Source organism: Globicephala melas, chromosome 7, assembly GCF_963455315.2.
Source record: "Globicephala melas chromosome 7, mGloMel1.2, whole genome shotgun sequence".
NCBI lineage: Eukaryota > Metazoa > Chordata > Mammalia > Artiodactyla > Delphinidae > Globicephala > Globicephala melas.
The window spans coordinates 43,732,320-43,744,307 of record NC_083320.1 but is presented as its reverse complement, the minus strand read 5'-3'; the positions used below and the strand labels follow the sequence as shown (position 1 = coordinate 43,744,307).

The following is an 11,988-nucleotide window of genomic DNA, read 5'->3' as shown; positions in this document are numbered from 1 at the left end:
CTGGCCAGCCATCCTCGCTCCTGTGTCTCTCAACAGACAGAGAAAGTGTGTGCTGGCTCTGGCCCCAGGTACCCTCTGACTGCCAGTATCAACCTCAGCTCTGGTCCTTGTAATCACACCATCAGCACCAGAAGCCTAACTCAGGAGAGGGAGGCACAGATTCTACACGTTTCATAAAATATACCCCCTGCTCGTGCCCTAGCCTAAGTGTGTTAATCTACTCTATCTCCTGACTTCTTACTCTGCATTTTAAATTGATTCAATTAGCCACGTGATTTCAACACCCTAATTTTGTCTTTGAGCCTTTCTGTACAATGACCTCTGGGATAGCTTGCCTCCTGGTATACTTGGAAGCTAACTTCCCACACCACACCCACTAGTTACCTCACAGCGGGTAGGGAGATGTGGGAGGAGTGGTAGTCACTTTTTCTTCATGCATATTTGCATCTTCTCCTTAGTTATACTGAAAAGGGAAGGGGCTACCAGGAAAAAAAAATCCTGCCCTAATAAGGCCAATTAAAACAACATTTTCTGCTGTGATGACCCTGGAGGCTACCCTGTCCTATTTGAAACCAGCTTTAACCTCTAGTTTGATTTGGCTTCACTTTTCAACATGGAGCCATTTCTGAGCAGCTGTAGGTTAAGAACAACCCCCCCACCCCTTCCTGCCCTCGTTCTGTATACAGGAGAGAACCTGAATCATATTAGACCTGGAGTCTGTTCACTTTTCTTTTTCCTTCTTTTTCAAAAGGTTGCTTCTTTAATATCTGGACAGATAAGAAGGATGATAATTCTATTATGACAGCTACCAACTGGGTACTTTATGAGCCGTTCAGTTCCAAATACTGCAGGGGAAGATGTCTCCAGGCCACACCAGACCAAAATCTGTCAATCTCAGAGTCCAACAACCACTTTAATCTCTTTCATATAAAACTTGAGCACTCACTGCTTTTCATCGGTTTGCTTTTATCAGTATTGCAAGTGGATTTATCATGAGGCTAATGGAGCATAAACTTCAGGGACCCTTTGTAGGTTCCAGGAGGGGCCACAGTGACTTTGTAGTTTTGTTTTATTCTTCCTAAAGAGGGACCTCAAATCCTAAAGCTTCAGGGCCTATAAAATTCTCATCGGTATGATTTCGTGGTTAAGAGCTTAAACACTGGAGATAAAGGACTTCTCACCCTTTTACTATTTAGTCATTTTAGGTTAGTCACATTAAATTTCAGCCTTGGTTTCCTCAGTTGTAAAATGGGAATAATAGTACTTATACTTTTAGGATTACGGTAAAGCTTAAGTAGTACTTAAACAGTGTTTCATGTATGAGAAATGTTCGTCGATGCTAGCTGCCATTATTATTGTTGTTATTCCCAGAACAAGACGATAAGCTCCCTGAGGACAGGACCTGGCACCCCAAAGGCCCATTACAGGCACCAAAAAAAATACTTGCTGAAGGAATGATACCTTTTACAGCCAACTCCACTCTCCCCACCCTCTCTGCGTCTCTAACCAGAAATACAACTATAATTGCGTTACAGATGCGACACACATGGTTACCTCTTCAGCAAGCTGCCAGATACTCCGTAGCACTTTCTCAGTTTGAAAGAGTGCTTTAGTCTCAGCCCTTCCCCGGTGAGTCCTGAAACCCTGGTTGTTTGCCTCCTGTCTCTTGCCAAGCTCCTCTCTCCCAGGTCAACTGAGGACAGTCGGCCACAGCCACCGCTGGCCGAGAGACGCTGAGGCAACGCATTAATAGTGTTAGCATTCTGCTTGGCACTGAATAAATGCCCTACAAACGATGGCTATTATTGTTGTTGCTACTGTTGTTATTATTATTATTATTATTACAATTCCCAACCAGCCGGCCATCTACTCTCCGCCCCCTCCCCCCGGAGCTAGGCCTGCATCTTTTGCCTGGGGTCGGGGTGGGGGGGCTCTTAGCCGGGAGCCGGGGTGCGGGGACCTGGGGATAGACCCTCGCGTCTGCTCTCCCCCTTCGCGGCGCGCCTCCCCGGCAGGGCTGGGGCGGTGGGTCCCCCGGGGCCGCCAGGGCTGGCGGGAGGCCGGGAGGAGCAGCCGCCGACGCATCCGCCGCCGCCGCAGGAGGCGGAGCGCTGCACCTGGCGGCGGGTCCTCGGCGCTCAGCCCTGAAACGGGTCCAGCCGGTAGCGAGCGGCGGAGGCCGGGCCAGAGGAAGAGGAGGAGGAGGAGAGAAGGTCGCGCCGACCGGTACGCTCGGCTCGCCGCTCCCGGTCCCCCACCGGCCCGCATCCCTCCGCCGCGCCCCGCCCCGCCGCAGCTCCCGAGGAACCAGTGACCCGCCCGAGATGGCGAGCGCCGTCTCGACAGCCGCCGCCCCGGCGCCTGGAGCCGCCGCCCCGTGCCCGGGGGAGATGGCTCCCCGCGCCCCGCGCAGCTGAGCTCTCGCCGCCGTCGCCGCCCGCCGCAGGTGAGTCGGAGCCCGGCGCGAGGGGGAAGGGGGCGCGCTCGGCGGGGCGGCGGGGTAGCCCCACCCTGGGCTCCCCTGCAGGGGCCGGGCCCGGCCGGAGGGCGAGGAGCCCCCTGCGGCGCGCACACCTGCAGTCGCTGAAAGGCTTCCGAGGAGGGGCCTGGCCCCAGGGCGTGGGGGGGTGTCTCCGCTCCCAGCCCCGCTCGCCCGCTACTGTCTCCCTCCCCTTGGATCCCGAGTCGGTTGTCATCTTTTGGGGCGCTGAGGGCAGCTACAGCCTGCACCCCCGGTGCGCCCGGCGCGAGCAGCACTTCCGCAAACGTAACTGCAGTGGGGAAAACAAAGGCGCTGCCCGAGGAAGCCGTCGCCGGGCGCCGGCAGCAGCCAGGGAGCCGGGTGAGGGCTGCGCCCCAGTGCCCAGGCCCTTGTCGGCCCGGCCGCACTCGCGCCCTTGCCATAACCGTCCTCGGGAGAAAGTGGGAGGCGAGAACACCAGAAAATCCGAGTGCAGGGACGTAGCTCCTTGGGTGGCAAGAGGAGGAAATTGACAGCGTCTGCTTACCCAGGTGAATAAATACGCAAAATACCTCTTTCCCTTGCCTGCTATCATCCTGGGAGAAATTCCCCGCCTCCGTGCTGCTTTACTTCAGCCTGGCCTAACATGTCCCTAGAGCCATTATGAGATAACAGTCGGGGTTTCTAGTCCTTTGGGGTCCATTGTGTCCCCTACACGGCTCCCTGTAAATTTAAGTAGGAGGGTGAAAAATTCCAAATGCGACTTTCCCCTTCATTTATCCCATCTGCACGTGGACAGGCAGGTGGATTCGTTACCCTTGAGGCCAGCACACGGTGCATTTCGCCTCTCCCACATATATTCGCAACCACAAACATTTCCTTTTATTCGAAAATCTTTAATAATTAAACATTTTACAGAGCTACTGGAACAGATAAAATCTTGCCTATTAGTAGTAGAAAAGAACCTTGAAGAGTTGAGGTTTTAATCCCAACTGGTGTCTAAATATTTTTATGCTGTTGGGCATGTCACATCTTCCTGAGCCTCAGTTTTCTCACCTGTAAAAGGAGTTGGTTGGATAGTACAGTGGTCAAGCTTCCCCCTAATTGTTCTAGAAGTTTAGGATTTTCTGGAAATCTAACTTTTTCAAAATAAATGAATGTAAAGGGTGGGTGGACGTACAGTTGACCAACGACATGTGATAAAAGCAGATGTGTTTTTGGTAGGCCTCTGGTGTCTGCAGAGCATCTCTTCCCCAAGACGTGGCCACTAGTCTGCTAAAGGTGTATGCATCGTTGATGGCCTTGTTAAGTAAAAGGAGAGGATAGGAAGTCGCCTCACTGGGAAGGTCGGCTTTTGACACTTTAAGCTGATGGTCATCAGCAGACACGGAAGATATTTTCAGTTATTTTGTGGTAGTCAGATCGCTTGTGTTTACCACCAGTTGTAAGTAAAACTTAAGATTGCTTTTAGGAGGAAGCTGGGACATTGCTGCTGAGCCCAGGGCTGGGGGAGTAGGAGGAGAAAGGATCATATTTCAATAATGCATTAAAGCTACTAAGCATGTTTATAGTAATTTATTTCTAAGGCACTTTCTGTATCTGTATGAATAAGGTAAATGTAAAAACATGAAGGCAAACCAAAACACAAAGATAAACGAAACAGCAAGGTTTGCAGGTATTTGGTGATATGAGGTATTGGATCACCAAGTCTAGCATATATAGTTTCTGGATGATTAACAGTAATAAGGCACTTTTTGAGCACTTAGTATGTTCAAGACACCATCTTAAACACTGAATTTCTATATCTCTGTAAGATAAGTCTTGTCGCATTTTATGGATGATGAAAAGGAAGCTCGAATGGTTAGGGAACTTACACAAACCACATAATCAGTAAGAGGTGGAGTTAGGTTTGACCCCGTGTCTCTGGCTCCAAAGCCCAGGAAATTTCCACACGGTGTCCCTCCCTATTCAGGACCCATTAAGTCTCACCACCTACACAGGTGCCTTCCTTTGCTTCTTGCCTTTGAAAATTAATTTCATTGCAACATACATACATTACATATGTTAACATTTATCTGTGTAAGATAATCTATATAGTGCATATATATTTATGCATGTATGTTTACCCATTTGTTCTCACCATTTTTAGGTTGAAGGCAAGTGTAAAAATGAATATAACCAGATATATTTAGTGTTAGGCTGACAGGTTTTTTGTTTGACTTCTTTTGATATTCAGTACATCTTGATTTAGCAGTCTCATTGTAGGGAAAGGGAGAAATGCAATAGATGTAAATGTATTTGTTAGCTGCTTTGGCACATTGTCTTGGGAAAAAATCATGATATGGTAAGTGAAAAAAGGAAGAGATTTATATACAAACCATCATACAAGCACACGTATACCTTGTTGTCTCCAAACTGTTGACAGTGGCTTCCTGAAGGAAGTGGGTTCAGATGGTGAAGAAAAGAGGGTACTTTTACCCTTATAAAGTTATGTTTGGGCTTAAAAAGCTTTTTCTTTTGCAACAAGCATTTGTTATTTTATTATAGAAACTAAAAAGGAAACAAAAGGAATAGAATTGATTCACTTAATAAAAATCAAAAATAAGAAAAAAATTGAATGTGCCTAAACTCTGTAATGTTAGAGAAGTGAAATATGAGACTCAGGAGATCAAAGAGGAAGGTGGTATTCTGGGAATCGCATGTGTAGGAGCAAAGGGTGACCAGTCTTGGATGACTAAGTTTTACCTTTTCTAACAGTATCTATAGGGTGTTCTACAGCACCCCCAATTTTCCTCCCCAATAAGAATGCTTTGGTGCACACACCCCAATTTACCTGCTGCATAGGGTGATAAGAATTTCTTCCTGCTCTTGCTAGTGGTGGCTGTCTTTGGAAGCATAATTGTTCTTTATGTAGAAGGTAGGAGTAAGAGAAATAAATTTATCTGCTGTGTCATTTCCTGAAATTACGGCATTCTGGATGACTTCAGGTGTAATTATTTTTAGTAACATAATTTCAGGAGCAGGAAGTTGTCAAGTTAATCTAGTCTGATGCATATATAAACATATATATGTATAGATACATATACATGTGCATATATGTACATAATCTTGTCTGATGTGTATATATATACATACAGATGTATATATGCAAATCCCACAATTCTGTTTTATGTAATACTAATAAAAATCATTGCTTAGAATCCTTAAAAATTAATACATTTCCCTGCTCAGACTTAGAAATCCAGAATCAAATACATTCAGACTTTTCAGAATCAAGAAAACACATTCTTCCTTGTGTTTTGTACCCAAAGGAAAGTGAATAAGGTTGGTTCATTATAAACGTAATAGGCAATAACGAGAAAAACATAATTGTAAAATTATTTTGCAGAAGAGATATTCTGACAATTTTAGGTGTCATCCAACGTTTCATTTAAGGTTCTAATTATGTTTTGGGCTGAGGGAAATCTTAGGCTTTTGATTTAGGAAATTTTGTTGCTCAGTACGTTCTCTTTAAACTCAGAAATCAAGTGCAAAATCCTACCCTAGTACAAAGCCAGTTTTGGTAAAACCTTTTCCTCAAAGCAAAATGAATGTGTCATTTCCCAGTGCACAGCATTTTGGATTCCTGGGAAATGCAGACGTACACATCTGCTGTGAATTCTGTGTGGGGCAAAGAAAACACCCTTAATGTCTCCATCAGGAACATTCCATTTGGATATGATTCCTCCATGTTTAGTTACCCAACATCAGCTGTCTTTGGCCATTTATTCTACTTTACTGGCATTTTGGAGGGTGAGAATGCCTGTGTCAGCCTGATTTGTTGTCCTAAATCCTGAATGACATGTTATCCAGTACTTAGCCCTATTGTTGGGTTTCAGTAACTTTGCTTTGTAGCTGGTTTTCCTTCTCTGTATTTATAAGACACTTATTTACCGCTTTGTAAAATGGCATTGTTTAAATTAAGTTACTTGGCTGGGTAGCTTTTGGAAACTATCAGAGCCATTTGCTAAGATATTGATTTATTGGCGCGGAGCCCAATAGAAAACTAAACCAAACCAAAACAAATAAAAAATGTGGAACACCTAAACTTTGAACCTGTATATTAATATGTGTCTGCTATAGCTATTGCAACTCTGGTTGCTAGTTTGTGGCTCTAAATAGCACGCGCGCGCGCACACACACACACACACACACACACACACACACCCCGCTACCTCAGCACCAACAAAAAATACCCCAAATGTTGTGTATTAAAAGTAGCTTTCATCTGCTTTTGTCCACTGTAATGTGAATATGGCTGAGCCATAGATGTGCTGATGATTGTGTTGAAGAGATGTTAAGGTTTGGAAATGTGAATGACTGGCCTGTATTACCTGTGACCTGGTGGTCCTGCTGTATTTAGGAATGGGAGAGAATGGGGCAAAGATGGGAAGAAATCTAGGCTCTTACAAAAACCGTATTCCAGAGATATAAGAGAGGATTGAGTAAAGGATGGCTGAGACATCTTTTTTGACATTTGTTCTGGCCTGTGTTTGAGTAGGGGAGACAAATTCAGGGAATGATGTGCAAGTAGAAAACAGGGAAGTCCAGCTTTGAATGACTGAGGAAATTTTTTGATGTGAGACCAAGAGTGGAACTTGGGGGAGAGGGAGATGGGACGTTATGAGTCAGCAGTGGCCAAGGGAGCTCTGGCGTGGATTTGTTGGGGATAAAAGGGGAATTGGAAAGAGGAACTGGTGTTGTCTCAACAAACTTGATTTGTGGTTAATTGTGCCTGGTGAAAGTGCGCGAGAAGCCTAGGCTAGTAGTAACTCCCTGCGTGGTTCTGTAGAGAGACCTGGGTGCCCCCCACCCCACTTTCCCCACGTGGCCACTGTGGGGTGAAGAGCGGAAATGGAGCAGTAGAGTCCAGGCCTCCCAGAGGAACTCTGAGCCCCAGAACAGAGGAGGAGTGAGTCCCTCTAAGCCATGTGGCGAATTCTTCTCTTATAACTGCTCTGGGCTTTTTTAGGCCCAAGGTTAAGGTAGAACACACTTGGCCCAAGGTAAATAAGGCCTTTCTCAACACAGCCAAGCCCCAAAGCCCCACACTAAACACTTAAAGCAGAACCGTACAGAGCGACGTGGACACTATCTGTGACTTTTTAAAGAAGTGCACTGATGTGATGCACCATAGCCAAGCTTCTGTAGCTGTTGTGGGGTGCCTTCTTTCTTCTATTTCAAAATGCTTTCTGTGGAATTGTGTTTAACTAATGAACAGGTAGACCCCACACTCACCTTTATGAGGGAGTTTGAATAAAAGAGTATCAAAGGGGTAAAATGACACACTTTTAAATTTTATTTCCCATTAATGAGTTTCCCTGTGTTTTGAAGGTGTAATATCTCTAAGAGTATCTCAGGGCTGCCCTGGTGGCGCAGTGGTTGAGAGTCCGCCTGCCGATGCAGAGGACACGGTTTCGTGCCCCGGTCCGGGAGGATTCCGCATGCAGCGGAGCGGCTGGGCCCGTGAGCCATGGCCGCTGAGCCTGCGCGTCCGAAGCTTGTGCTCCGCAATGGGAGAGGCCACAACAGTGAGAGGCCCGCGTACCGCAAAAAAAAAAACAACAAAAAAAACCGTATCTCAGAGCTCTTGTAACTGGTCCTTTCACTTGTTCCTGCTGGTGAGCAGGAACAGCACAAGGATAGGCGGACTTCAGCTGAGCAACTCCAGGTGACCTTCCAGGAACTACAGGGTCAAGGGTGTCCCAGTTATCACTCAGATACCTTATATTTCAAATAATGCCTTTACAATATGTATTTTATTTATTTTATTTTTTCAAAAACTTATTTTTTGGCTGCATTGGGTCTTCGTGGCTGCGCACGGGCTTTCTCTAGTTGCGGCGAGCAGGGCCTACTCTTCATTGTGGTGTGCGGGCTTCTCATTGCGGTGGCTTTTCTTCGTTGTGGCACGTGGGCTCTAGGTGCGTGGCTCAGTAGTTGTGGCACGCGGGCATCAGTAGTTGTGGCTCATGGGCTCTAGAGCACAGGCTCAGTAGTTGTGGCACACGGGCTTAGTTGCTCCACAGCATGTGGGATCTACCTGGACCAGGGCTCGAACCTGTGTTCCCTGCATTGGCAGGCAGATTCTTAACCACTGTGCCACCAAGGAAGTCCCAAACATATATTTTAAAAGTGATATATGCTCATTGGAGAAAAATGCAGTCAAGTCTAAGAAAAAATTAAAGTAACTCCTAAATTTACTTCTGAGAGAAAACCCCTAGTAATATTTTGGTATTATTTTCATATCTTTTTCTAAGGTATATTTTGTATGAAATACGTAGATTTACAAATATAAACTCTTACAATACATACAGGTTTGTGTCTTGCTTTTTTTCACTTAATGCAGTACACAGATTATGAGCATTTCCCCATATTCTATTAATTCTATTTAAGTTCTATTAATTAACTTCAGTTTTTCCATCCTGTGGATGTAAGTTTCTGTTTTTCTCTCATGTGGACATACCATAATTTATTTAACTGTTTCTATTACTGATTGCTCACTTTGTTTCAGTTCTGATCATCATGGTAAACATCCATACACTTAAATCCTTGCCTTCTAGAAAGACTATTCTTCTACTCTCAGTTAATGAGAGTGACTATCGATCTTCATCTTTACCAGCATTGAATATTTTCATTTTCAAAAATATTAGTATGGCATGTTTATTGAAGTATCTCGTTTCTTTAATGGGCGAGGTAATAAGTCTTTTTCTGAAAGAAACTGATAGCACTTGGTACCTCTAAATTTATCAGAGTCCTAACAGCATAAGAAACAAGATAATTTTAGATTACATATGCTGGAATGTGCTTAGGATATAAATGATTATTTTAGACTATAGTGTGCTTAAGGGATATAAAGAAAAGTCATTGACAGTAGCTACATGTCTATAGAAGAATGCATCCTAAACTTTGAGGTCTGTATTTTCATCCAGACTGTAAACTCGTAAAAGATATGTCTGAGAAAGAAACACCTATAAATTTCTGTTTAGAATGCCTTGTCTTATAGATAGACTGTATAGTCTTTAAGCCTCTTAAGTTTCTCAGTGTCTTAATAGTGCCAGAATAGCTACATAATAATGCCAGTCTTTTGTTGAATAAGCATTTATCAAGCACCCATTATAAATATAGCATTATTTTACATATATAATATGTGTACTGGTGCTCTAACCCAGTGTTACAGTACCAATACCTGGAGTTGTATTTTTATTTCTCATTATAATTCTTATTTTTCCACAGTCTACTTTTCCTGTGTTCCTAGTATTTTTAGATTTTGGACCCATAGTCCTATACTAATTGTATTTGCCCAAGTCCTTTTCTGAAAAGATTTGAAAAAAAATTGAATGTGTGTCTGTGTGTATAGAACAAATATTCACATAACTAGGTTTAAAAATAAACCAAAAAACATTTTAATAGAATTTTAATTTCTTTTTTACTCATATATATTCTGTATAAATTGCTTCTCAAGTATAGCACGCAATAATTTATAGAGGAAAATCTGAAACTTTAAGTAAATAACGTAGCTTTCAATATCAATCTTTAAAAAAGTCTTTGTTTTATACTTCGAAAAGATAAGAAACGAAAAAGAAAAGCTGAGATTTTTCTGTGTTAACTTCTTGGCAAAGAAACAAAAATTGTGTCTATAATCATTAAAATCGTAAATAATTTGATAATAGAGACAGTTTTCAAATGACAAGAGGTGACTTGCTGTGGCTTCTGCTTTCACTGTGGCCTGTGCCCGTGCTGACCAGGTTCCAGCCTTTCCTCTTTCTCTCCTCTTCTAACCCGGTACCTGTTCTATTACCTAGAAGGTGTTTGAAGACACCGTTGCAATGCTGGCATAGTTCTCAGGCTCCCACATGAAAATAATTGCACTTGTAGGGTTCTCAATCTGAGAAACTGCGTAATGTTGGAAAGCTAATAGGAATTGCATAAACATTTATTAGAGAAATAGATGTATGATGGTAGCATCAATATACATTGGAAAATGAGTGGAACATGTATGTATGACACATTTATTCAGTGCTTTCAAAGAGCACTGGCAGTAACTCCACAGCTCCCACAGGCTAGAACTGTTGCTCTGGAGGAAGCCAGTGGCCGGTGAGTCCATGCCCACTTCTGTGGCTCATGGCTGGAGGGGAGTGGGTAGGGAAGCTCTGGGTGGGCTTGTCTTTCGAGACCTGTTGCCGGCATTCCCCATTGAAAAGTAGAAAGAATTTTCCCCAATTTAAAAGTTATGCGCTTTGTAACACTGAGGTTGGCACTCTTGGTTCAGTAATCTGAGTACCATCCCTATTTGTAAGATTATTTCAGTGGGGAAATGGTTTCTAAGCTTCAGCAATTGAAGTACAATGAATATTGGAAACCCGGCCGTTCAGGAGTTTGGTTATTTTAAACAAACAATTTCATTGCCGTGTCTGGCTATTGATTTTGGTTTAGAGAGAGATGACTATGCACTGGTTCTATTTTTACAAAGTTTCTGTGGCCCCCTTAAATCCTTACATTGTTTTCCTCCTTGACAAATGAATGCAGAGTGTCAGCAGCAGCATATTCAATTAATTTTACTTCCTATTTTCAACACCTATTGGATTTTTTTTTTTTTAGTTGCAGAAACAAGATATAAATATATTTTTGAAAACCTTTTTCTTCCATGCTGTACTATGAACTGTTACTTGTTCCTCACACTGGGCTTGTTTTATTTATTTATTTTTTTAACATCTTTATTAGAGTATAATTGCTTTACAATTGTGTGTTAGTTTCTGCTTTATAACAAAGTGAATCAGCTATATATATACATATATCCCCTTATCTCCTCCTTCTTGCGTTTCCCTCCCACCCTCCCTATCCCACCCCTCTAGGTGGCCACAGAGCACCGAGCTGATCTCCCTGTGCTATGCGGCTGCTTCCCACTAGCTTTCTATTTGACATTTGGTAGTATTAGGAAGTTTATTTGAGAGGTAGAAGGAAACGAGGTTCGGGGGCCTGCTTCAAATTTATACTATAAGCTCTTGGCACAATATTTAATCAAAAGCCTAAAACGAATAAATAGAAATATGCTTCCATGATGGTTGATAAGGTCTAAGGACCTATATTACAAATTTTTTATTGACATTTAAATGTGTCTTCCACAAAGTGCAAGTGAAAACCCCCTTGGCTTTTATTACTAAAACCACATTTAGGGTTAAAATCTATGCCACGCCCCTGCACTCCCACCCCACCCCCCCATGGAAATAATTTGTTCTTTTTACCATCTTAGTAGGTGAAGGGAAATATATTAGAGTCGGCTTCGTCTCCTTTCTTTCACATTTATTATGTTACAGATATAATTAAACTGTTCCTAAGGGGGCTATATTTAAAAAATTTTTTAATATTTATTTACTTGGTGGTGCCAGGTCTTAGTTGCGGCACAGGCGCGCAGGATCTTCGTTGCAGCCTGCGGCATCTTTTTAGTTGCAGCACGCGAGCTCTTGGTTGGGACATGCGGGATCTAGTTC

General features: G+C 43.3%; 1 protein-coding gene across 3 annotated transcripts in view; it reads left to right on the top strand.

Annotated features, from left to right (window-relative positions):
* Nucleotides 1-2,189: 2,189 nt before the first annotated feature.
* MFSD6 (major facilitator superfamily domain containing 6) overlaps nucleotides 2,190-11,988 on the top strand; it is a 73,342-nt gene continuing 63,543 nt past the window's right edge. For 2 of the 3 annotated variants that reach the window (XM_030847702.3, XM_060302139.2), the window contains exon 1: nucleotides 2,190-2,446. The gene's annotated coding sequence lies outside the window, so the exon portion shown is untranslated. Of the gene's footprint in view, nucleotides 2,447-2,764; nucleotides 3,013-11,988 lie in introns of those variants that run through there. The other variant, XM_030847703.2, reaches the window with a different exon arrangement.